The sequence below is a fragment of the Camelina sativa genome, chromosome 12 (assembly GCF_030686135.1).
Source record: "Camelina sativa cultivar CO46 ecotype springtype chromosome 12, ASM3068613v1".
In the NCBI taxonomy this organism is placed as follows: Eukaryota; Viridiplantae; Streptophyta; class Magnoliopsida; order Brassicales; family Brassicaceae; genus Camelina; species Camelina sativa.
The window spans coordinates 33,296,381-33,306,096 of record NC_141891.1 but is presented as its reverse complement, the minus strand read 5'-3'; the positions used below and the strand labels follow the sequence as shown (position 1 = coordinate 33,306,096).

The window sequence follows — 9,716 nt, the reverse complement described above, 5'->3', positions numbered from 1 at the left end:
ATGAATGGTCTTTTGTTGGCTGAGTAGAATCTTGTCTAGCTTCTCATTGACCATCTTCAAGTCCTTCTTGTACTTCTCCTCTTGATCATTGGAGGTGAACTTTACTGTTCTGTCATTATCTTCATTATAATTCCCATCTGATTGAGCTAGATTCTCTACCAACTCCCAGCCTTCTTCCACATTTTTGTTGAGGAAGTTACCATTGGAGGCTGTATCAAGAAGCATCCTTATCTTAGGTAAAACTGCTCTATACAAAGTTCTGAACAAAGAATCATTGCTGAATCCATGGTGAGGACATTGAGTTTGGAAGTCTTTGAATCTCTCCCATGCCTCACAAAAGCTTTCATTGTTTCTTTGAGCAAAACCAGAAATATCATTCCTCAACCTTGCAGTTCTTGCATTGGAGAAGAACTTGGCTAGAAAAGCTTTCTTGCAAGCATCCCATGTGGTGTTTGCTCCAGTTGGAAGTGTCTTCTCCCATAGATGAGCTTTGTCTCCAAGTGAGAAAGGAAACAGCCTAAGCTTGAAGCCATCTTCACTTACACCATTGATCTTTGTGAGTCCACAAATCATGTCAAACTCATCAAGGTGGTCTAGGGGATCTTCCATTGGCAAACCATGGAACTTATTTGCTTGAATCATAGAGATCAATCCACTCTTGATCTCATAGTTGTTGTTGGCAACTGTAGGAGGCACAATACCAGCTCTTTGGTTATGTGTGTTAGGTGCATCTCCAGCACCAATGTGCCTTGGCCTTTGAACTTTGTTAGCTTGTTGCTCCATTAGCAACTGATTCTCTTGTTCTTGTAAGATTCTTGTTCTCTGCCTTCTCAAATCTCTTGGTAGCCTGTTGATGTGGTCAAGAAGCTTCTAAAGATTTTGATTACCCTTGGACCTTGTTTGCATCAAGTGACTCGATCACGGACTCGGACAGACACTCGGTCGAGCACAGGCTCGAGTGGATGGTCCAACTGACTGAAACGAGACGTCTAATTGTATCCGGGACTTGGCTCGATCGGGTACTCGATCGTGACTCGGTCAAGTAGTGGTCGAGCTGGTGGTCAAGTGGGTACCTGAGAGTCAACACAGACAAGCAGAGGAAGAATTCAAGATTAGTAGTGAACAAGGGAATGAAGGAACTTAATCTTAGACTTGTATAAATCTTAAATGTCACAAACAAACACTCAAATGGGCAACGGCGCCAAATTGAAACATGCTTAATGTGTGGTGGATGATGAATGATGCAAGGTGTTTCAATTACCCTTATGCTGTTGTAGTATAAGAGATGTCAATCCTAAATGAGTGTGATGTAAGCAATCAGGATGTGGAATACTTGTCTAAGTTAAGCCAATTATGTAGGATGTTTGTCACTAACAACCTAATGATGAATATAAAATGCAGAAAGTAAAAGCTACTAAGACTAGAAACTAAATGCAGAGAGAACAGGATGATCAAAGCAGTAATGTAATGAAACAGAAATAGAAACTACAGCAATGCAAGATAAGTACTAAACTAGGATTAATAGAAACTAAATGAATGCAACAGAAATGAAACTACAATGCAACAACAAATGGAACAGGACAGATGCAAAGCATAAACAATAAATACTGGAGAGAGCTAGAGAAAGCACTCGATCGTGCACTGATCGAGTACTAGGTCGAGTGGGTTGAAATCCCAGAACCAAATCAGAACATTAACAAAACAGAGCAGAACGAAAGTAAAGCAAACAACAAGCGATTAAACAGGGTTCAAACAGGTAAATCAATAGATAAGGAAGGTCCTAAGGATGGATTCATGGGCTGGAATCAAGCTATGATTATCTTAAACTGGTCAAGAAACCTCAATCAAACATGAGCTATCTCTAGACAATGATCTCCTAATACAAGTTAATCCAATCTCTTGGCAATAACAATCAAGCTAAGATACTCCCAATCTAGCTCTCACTAGCAAAGATCATATAAAGGCAGGCATTAAAAAACATATCATTATAGTCAAAAATCAACAAAACATCTAATCTCTTAGCATGCTTCATGGTAATCCCTTGATCTAGCCTTATCTAACAACTAAGACATTGGTGTGATGATAAGAAGCTTAAGATCTAACTTTACCTTGTCATATATAAGATTAACATAGAGAATATCTAGCCTAGAAGAGATCTATAACAAACAAGCTTGACCAATCTAAACAACCAAAACCATCATCCAGCCTAACCCATCCTTAAGATCCTAAGCTACTACTCACAATCACAAAACATGATGAACAAAGTCATAATCCCAGAAATCCAAGAAACTTTCATCATTAGATAGATAAGAAAGAGATCTACAATATTGATGAAGGAATCAAACTCGAAATCTTAATGCTTTGAGAGTTATGAAACAAACAAGTATCAACGATTTCTTAAAAATAAACAAAAGTGGCTAAGAGATCTAAGGAATAAAGATGCAAAAAGAATAATTCCCAAAAGGGTAAATACTAGGTCTAGGTTTGTTGTACTCTCTTCTTGGTGGCTGCAGGGTACAAGGCTTTATATAGAAAAAAGAGTGGAAGCCCTAAAAATGCTAAAAGACAAAAAAGAAGGGCGGCTCGGTCAACTCGACCCTGTGCTCGGTCGAGTGCATGGTCGAGTGGCTTCTTCTCCTGCTTCTTCCATCCGGTCGAGTCCTTCTCCGCACACGGTCGAGTGTCTGGTCGAGTGGGCGGTCGAGTGGACTTCTGGACCTTGATTCTTCAGTTCTAGCTCCCTTGTTTTCTCCTCTTGATAACTTCAATCCTCTTCAGCATTGCTTCCATGCTCCTTAGGCTCCAAAATCACCTGTTTATGCAAGAAAATATACAAATGCAATGCAACTATACTCTAATGCATGAACAGTCCTAAAGCTATGCAATAATGGCCAAAATGGATAGCAAAAGATGCAAAAGATTTGAATATATTAAGGGAAAAGAAGGTAAAATATATGAAGATCAACACCCCCAAACTTAGTATTTGCTTGCCCTCAAGCAAATAAACAAGACATAAGAAGGTAGGTGAGGTTTGAAAGTGGGATCTCAGCTCCTAAAGCTTGCCAATAAACTAGCTAGAATCAATGTCCAAGTTACTAGTACTATGATGCAAGTTGAATGAACTGTACTTAAAGATTTTTGACAAGCCTATCACAACCTTTACCGATTTGAGCCTTAGATATCCACATGCATTCATATCAACCATTTCCTTTAACATTCATTAAACAAGAACACGAATCAATCCTATGCTATGCTTAAACTCATTTGGCTTGGTAATAAAGGTTTAGAGACAGTGATGGTCTCTATTTAGAGTGGGGCTTATCAATAACAAGGTTCTCTCATAAAAAATGGATTGAGCTTTAGAAGAAGGCTAAAGGTTAGAACACTTAGACACATACAAGAATAAAACCTTGTCTACTCAAAGATACCCAAAGTGTTTATCCTATCATTCTAATCCCAAATTGTCCTAGTTCTACCCTTTATCTTCATCTCTTCTCAAATCCCTTTTCTCTTTTGTTTCTAAGCCTTAGGAGAGGTTTCTTATTTGAATCAACTAGTGGAATGGGGGTTTCTTTCTTATTGCTATGGTTCCCTTTTCTTCTTATTTCTTAAGACATAAAAGCTTTTTGCTATACTCTTCTTTTCTTTGACTAGAACCATCTTTAAACAATCTTATACTTCCCATTCTTTCACTAGAGCTTTACTTAAACACATTCCCCTCCTAAAGACTTTAACATTTTCTTTCTCTTTTTCCTCTTTTCTTTTCTTTTCTTTTTCAAACAACCAAGTCCCAAACCGAACAATAAAACCACCTAGTCCTATCTAGTTTGAAAAATGCAAACTAGAACTACACAAGGCATTACTCTTGTCAGTTCAAACCTAACACATTCTACCAAGCTCAATCCCAAAATAGGCCTTACACACTCAAGAATAAATTTGGCTTGAAAGAAGGATAGGTTAAGGGTAGGAAAACTGATTCCTAATAAGGAAATCAACTACTTGGATCAACAAGAGTGGTAAAAGGAAAAAGATGATCCAAATATGTATATGGTATCCATGAGTTCTAAGCAATGCACAAGTTGATAATTGAAAGTTAATATTAGGTTCTTATAAATAGGAAATAGCATCAAATCACAACATGCTTCAATTTAGACCAAATGCAATGCAGGAATTCAAGGCTTGGTTCAATCTTATGCTTCTAACTACTCAACTAGCATCAAAGTACTATTAACTTGGGCATTGATCCTAGTTTAGTGAATTGAGCAAGCTAACAAGGCAAAACTCATCATAGATCCCTAATGCAAATATTAAACAGTCCTACATGAAACATGCTAAACAAGATACTAATATGCAATGCAAATTACATGAACACTCTTTTTTTATAAAGATTTTTGAAAAAAATTTCAAATTTTTAGGGTTTTTCAATGCCTTAGATGTAATGCAAATACTAACATGATGATGCTAAAAATTTGAAATAAGAAAACAAAACACAACATCAAATACTATCTCAAACCCTCTCCCAAACTTAAATTACACAGTCCCTGTGTAAGAGAAATTTGAAAGAGGATTCAAGACTAAAAATAAAACACAGCATAATATGCAATGATATTTACAAAGGTAAGGTGATAGTGGTACCTCATGGATTGTGGAAGAAGCTATCCACATCCTCACTCATGCTCTCATAGGTGTAGTGGGGGTCTTGTGGTTGAATTGGAGGTGGAGATGGCAACTCGACTATGGCCATCAACTGGTACTCGGTCGAGTGCCCGGTCGAGGGGGGGGGGTCGAGTTGATGCGCGATGTGAAAATTGCTGACCTTGCTGCTGGTAGAACTGGTGCAAGAGGGCTGGATCCATGAAGTATTGGGGTGGGAAGGGAGGGTAACCTGGATAGCCTGGATAGCCTGCTGGAGCTGGGAAGCCATAGGGAGATCTGGGTAGGTACTCGGTCGAGTGGTTGCTCAAGTGAACTGGTCGAGTGCCTCGAAGATTGTTGATCTCGGCGACTTGAACTTCTCCTCCTCTGAATTGGCTCGTGCATTGAAGCTCTAGCTGGTTCCACTGGGTTTTCAGCTCTTGACATTGCTCTAGTTGAGCTACTCCTTCTCAAAGGGCTAGATGGTGTTGGTGATGAGTTTCCACTCTCCAATTCAGCAATCTCCTTCTTTAAACCGTTGATTGACTTGGTCTTCTTTCCCATCTTTTTCTTCAGCTTCTCAAAGTTCCTCCCATGCCACTTGTTCCACTTTTGTAGGAGTGTCAACCTCTTGCTAGTCTCTCTCACTCCTCTACTATCTCTTGGGTTAGGCTCATAATCTTCAAAGTAAAACTGCTCTTCCCCATCAGCCATTTCCACATCTCCACCTTCATCTACTCTCACTTGGGCTGCCCCATCAAACAGGAACTCATCAGCTGGCCAAAAGTCAATGTTTTCCCCTTCTTGTACGGTGGTGAGCTTTTGATTAGGTAGAAAAAGCTGGCTTTTCCCAATTGTTGGAAGCTCAAAATTGAAAAGGTGATTTGCTTGATGCATCTCCTTGGCTAGTATTAGGGTAGAGGTGAGATAGTTGGAATCAATCCACCTTGGCATGACCTTCTCTCCCTTGAGTGGCACCTTAGCAGCTAGTAGCATTAGGGTGATGATTCCTCCAATGGTTAGAGTTCCCATTGAGCCCTTCTTGTAAAGCTTGCTCACCTAGCTTCTCAAATAAATCATGTGGTCAATGAGCACTATTGCAAGATCAGTCTCCACACTGCTCCCAAGGATGATGGTTCTATCTCTTGCTTGAAGGATGATTCCATTGAGAGCCATATCAATCATCTTGAGCTCACCCTCATTGAGATTTACAGTCTCCTTCCTAGCAAAGAAGATGTTTGCTAAGGCCTTGTGGAAGTACCTTAGGACTGGGCTTCTTATCTTGGAACTCTTGGTCTTGGAGGATGAGTAGGTGATGTTATCTCCAATGGTTTCCCAAACAGCATAGAGCTCTTCTCTTGGTATGACCACGCTCCTCTCACTACCAACTTCAAATCCAAAGATGTTGGCTATGTTTTTGAGTGAAAGCTCATATCTCTTTCCCTTGATGGTGAACTCACAACGCCCATGACCAAATTCTTTGTCCTTCTTTAAGTAAGAGTGCATCTTGATGGTGGCTAAGAACTCACAGCTTTCTTCTCTATAACCCTCCATGCAAAGCCCCATGAACTTGCTTAGGTTGCACTTCTCAAAAAGAAACTCCACATCTTCAGAAATTCCAAGCTTCTCCATGGTTTCCATGTGTGGATACCTTGTTCCTTGAAAGCCCATTCTCATGAAAACTTCATAGAGCTGTCTTGGAGTTAAGCCACATGATTCTTCTTCTCCATCATCTTCTCCTTCTTCTTCATCTTCTTCCTCTTCACTCTCACTTTCAACCTCCTCTTGTTGAGCCTCAACTGCTGGCCTCTTCCCTTTTGCCTTGTTTCTCCTCATGTGCTCCCTAAGAGTGTACTCCATCTCTTCTTTACTCTCAGTTTGCTCAGGGTCTTCCTCAGCTGACTGATGTTTTTCTCTCGCAAGTTCACTCGACCGCCTTCTTGAGCTAGCACTCGGTCGTTTGCCTGCTCGAGTGGTAGGTCGAGTGCTTTTGCCAGCTTCTTTCCTTGATGCAAGATGAGCATCACGACGATCTAGGGAGCGATCAGCAACTTGTTGAGACATTCTTGTAGACCTTGAAGACATTTTGGAAGAGAACTTGAAAGGAACAAACTCAAAACTCAAAGTCAATAGGTTAGTAACCCAAAAACCAAAAAGAACTAAACTTTGAGTAAAGAGATAAACTTGGAAGAGATTTTAAGCAAGGATCATTATTGTTTTAAGCAAATGAGAGAGTGTGAGAAGCATATGATTGAGTATAGCCCTATATAAAGAAGCTAAGGGGACAAGGAGACAAGGGTGGAGCGTCCATACCATTCAAATTTGAATTGAGAATCTTTGACTCACTTTTTGCTGCCACTCGACCCTACTACTCGATTGCACGTCATCGAGTGCTTGACCAAAATTTGAAATTTGAACCTTTTTCTCCCTCCACTCGATCATGCAAGAGAAATGGGAATCGAGTGGGCCTTGGTGTCCATACAACTCGATCGAGTACCTCTCGTGGGCCGGTCGAGTGGGCTTGCGAGTCTACTTCCTCAAGTCCAAATTTCTCCAAACCTATCTACACTTTCATTAAAAAGCCTGCCAAACACAAACATAAAACAAAAATATCAAAACTACAAGGAAGATAAAACATATGTACAATAATACATTAGGGACTTCCTCCCTAGTGAGCTTGTTTAAAGTCACTAAGCTTGACTTTTGATGCTTTTTCAGGCTTGGTTTAGATACCAAGGAGGTGATGAAATCCTCCCTGGCACCTCTTGATCACTGTGAAGTTGACCCTTGATCAATTCACCTTTAACACATGAACCATGTTTCTTCTTAATCTTGAGCCTTGGTCTTGCCTTCTTCAAAGACCTCTTGTTAAGCTTAACTTGGAGATGCTTCACCAGATCAGTCAACTCTTGAACTGAACCCTTGAGCTTTTCTACTGCTTCCTCTTGAGATGGGAGATTAGCCTTTGGAGTTGCTACTTCACTTGAGACCTCATGACCACCTTTGCTTTTGATAGTAAAAGGTTGATCATTGATAGAGGGCAAGTTGGTTGGGTTATTGATGTCAAACTTCATAATGAAGTCTTCAGTAAGGTGGAGCTTGATAGTCCCCATCTTAACATCAATTACAGCCCCAGCTGTGGCTAGAAATGGCCTCCCCAAGATGAGAGGGTCTTCAGGCTCATGTTCCATGCTCATAATCACAAAGTCAGTTGGGATTCTAGCTTCTCCTATCTTGACTAGGAAGTTATCAATCACTCCAACCACATCCCTCTTGGATCCATCTGCTAGAGTAACATAGAAGTTGCTGGCCTTAAAGTCTTCATACCCAACTTTTCAGCCACTGAGTATGGCATCAAACTCACTGAAGCTCCTAGGTCACATAGACATTTGTTGAAGAGCATGTAGCTGATGGAGCAAGGTAGGTTGAATGAGCCTGGATCCTTAAGCTTTGTTGGGATAACAGCTTTCCCAATCTCCTTCAAATCCTTCATGTCTTGATCATGAGCCTTCTTCTTTGACATCTCAAGCAGAAAGTCCTGATAGAGAGGATAAGGATCATACTGTTCCAAAGCAAGCCCTCTCTCTTCTTCTTGGTAAGCAATGATAACCTCTTGTATGGCCATCACTTCCTTCTTCTCAATCACTTCCTCTTGTTGCAAGGCCATCATTTCTTTTTTCTCAATGATTTCCCTTAGTTCTTTCAGCTTTTGTGCCTTGAAATGTCCTAGGAATGGAAGAGGCGGTTTGTAGGCAGGAGGAATGTACTTGACAGGCTTAACAGCTTCAAAATCTTCAACTCGATCAAGCACTCGGTCGAGTGCTGGATCGAGCACCTGGTCGAGTGCATTGTCGGATTCAGCCTTCTGTGCACAATCTTCACTCTGGGCTTCAATAAATGATGAATCCCCCAGCCTGAACTTCACTGTTCTCAGTGACAGCTTCCTCATGGATGTGAATGGCTTTTGCAGTGAATTCCCTTGGGCTTTGAACAGCTTTTCCAGGGAGTTGAGTAGTCTTAGGAGCTGAAGTAGAAGCAAGGTTGCTCACCATATACTTCACTCTGGAATTGAGACCCTCAAACTTCATGTTGAGATCATTATACTGGGATGTTAGCCTTTGGTTCAACTCAGCAAATTGTTTGGCCTCCTCAATCTTTCCATTGGCTTGCCCAATCAACATCTGTTGCATCATTGCTCTTAAGTCTTGTTCCTGGCCTTAGGAGGTCTAAATCAACATCTGGACTTGATCTTGAGGATTGGCTATATTAGAGCTTCTATAGGAGAGATTGTTGTTTTTGAATCCTCCTTGGTTGTAACCTTTGAATCCTCCTTGATTATGCATGTAGCACAACTCAGCAAACTCCCTATCTCCATTTTGAACTGGAACCTCTTCTTCACCAATGAAATAAATCGTCTTTTGTTGGCTGAGTAGAATCTTGTCTAGCTTCTCATTGACCATCTTCAAGTCCTTCTTATACTTTTCCTCTTGATCATTGGAGGTGAACCTTACTGTTCTGTCATAGTCTTCATTATAATTCCCATCTCATTGAGCTAGATTCTCTACCAACTCCCAGCTTTCTTCCACATTTTTGTTGAGGAAGTTACCATTGGAGGCTGTATCAAGAAGCATCCTTATCTTAGGTAGAACTCCTCTATATAAAGTGCTGAGCAAAGACTCATTGCTGAATCCATGGCGAGGACATTGAGTTTGGAAGCCTTTGAATCTCTCATGCCTCACAAAAGCTTTCATTGTTTCTTTGAGCAAAACCAGAAATCTCATTCCTCAACCTTGCAGCTCTTGCATGTGAGAAGAACTTGGCTAGAAAAGCTTTCTTGCAAGCATCCCATGTGGTGATTGCTCCAGTTGGAAGTGTCTTCTCCCATAGATGAGCTTTGTCTCCAAGTGAGAAAGGAAACAGTCTAAGCTTGAAGCCATCTTCACTTACACCATTGATCTTTGTGAGTCCACAAATCCTGACAAACTCATCAAGGTGGTCTAGGGGATCTTACATTGGCAAACCATGGAACTTATTTGCTAGAATCATAGAGATCAATCCACTCTTGATCTCATAGTTGTTGT

General features: G+C 40.6%; 2 non-coding genes across 2 annotated transcripts; both read left to right on the top strand.

The window, feature by feature from the left end:
* The first annotated feature begins 280 nt into the window (after positions 1–280).
* LOC147932977 (small nucleolar RNA R71) lies at positions 281–387 on the top strand. Its single transcript, XR_015576807.1, has one exon. It is a non-coding gene; the product is annotated as a small nucleolar RNA R71 (small nucleolar RNA).
* An 8,934-nt stretch (positions 388–9,321) lies between these two features.
* LOC147932976 (small nucleolar RNA R71) lies at positions 9,322–9,426 on the top strand. The gene has a single exon (XR_015576856.1). It is a non-coding gene; the product is annotated as a small nucleolar RNA R71 (small nucleolar RNA).
* Positions 9,427–9,716: the final 290 nt, after the last annotated feature.